Source organism: Austrofundulus limnaeus, unplaced genomic scaffold (assembly GCF_001266775.1).
Source record: "Austrofundulus limnaeus strain Quisiro unplaced genomic scaffold, Austrofundulus_limnaeus-1.0 Scaffold2765, whole genome shotgun sequence".
Taxonomy (NCBI): domain Eukaryota; kingdom Metazoa; phylum Chordata; class Actinopteri; order Cyprinodontiformes; family Rivulidae; genus Austrofundulus; species Austrofundulus limnaeus.
Window position 1 is genome coordinate 7,078 of NW_013955167.1, and position 1,208 is coordinate 8,285.

The following is a 1,208-nucleotide window of genomic DNA, read 5'->3' on the forward strand; positions in this document are numbered from 1 at the left end:
GCTCCAAAAAGAGAGGTTGAAAAATGTTTAAAATTCTATTGGTTATGACATGACCATAAATGAGGGTATGAACGTAGATCAACTGGTAAATCGAGAGCTTCGCTTTCTGACTCAGCTCTCTCTTCACCACGACGGACCGGTACAGCGCCCGCTTTACAGCAGACGCTGCGCCAATCCGCCTGTCAATCTCCCGCTCCGTTCTTCCCCCATTCGTGAACAAGATCCCCAGATACTTAAACTCCTCCACTTAAGATGTTCAGTCAATGATTTCTTTTTTCTGTAAGTTTAATTCAAATTTGTCCAGTGGTTTGTCAGATATTTTGCATACAGGCAATTAGGGGAAAGACTCAAAGCAGAGCTGCTGCTCCTCCACATCGAAAGGAGCCAGTTGAGGTGGCTCATCTTGTAGGGATGCCTCCCTAGGGAGGTGCTTTAGGCATGTCTGACTGGGAAGATACCCAGAGAAGGACCCAGAACACCCTGGAGAGACAATGTCTCTGTTTGTCCTTCAGAACACTTTGGAATCCACCTAGAAGAGCTGGAATAGGGGACTGGGGAAAGAGGTCTAGGCCTCCCTGCTCAAGCTGCTGCCACCACAACTTGGAATATGCAGAAGACCCTGGTTAAATAGGCTTAACTGCAAAAGTGAATGTTAAAAGTTTTAGGGCAAAAAATTTACATAAGTAGAACTTGGCATAATTGTGTTGTTAATGAGTCTCAGCTATATTCACGCAAAATTGTATGTCATCATTGATAAAACTGAGTTGTAGCATTTGTATGTGTTGTCTAATAGCAGCTGGCTGTGACAACCATCTTGATTCCACATGACTCCAAAAGCTAATCAGCTGTAGGTTTATTACTTTCTGGACGTTTCATTAAAATGAGTTCAGTGGTTCATGAGATATTTTCCAACCAACAAATTTGGTTCCAAACCCTTAAAGGCAAAGTTTGTACAGATTTCTATAGTTCTATGTGTTGAGAATCAGTCTCAGCTCCTAGCACACCAAATACAACTTTATTATCTGTAAAACTGAGTTGTAGCCATTTTTATGCTGTCTAAAGTCAAATTGTTCTGGCAGCCATCTTGAATAGGGCTGACTCTAAAATATATATTCAGTTGTACATGTATCTGAAAGCTTGAAAAAATCTTTCTATCGATTCACAAGATAATTCAATGACAGGCAGTCACACAAACAGTCAAAACCTTC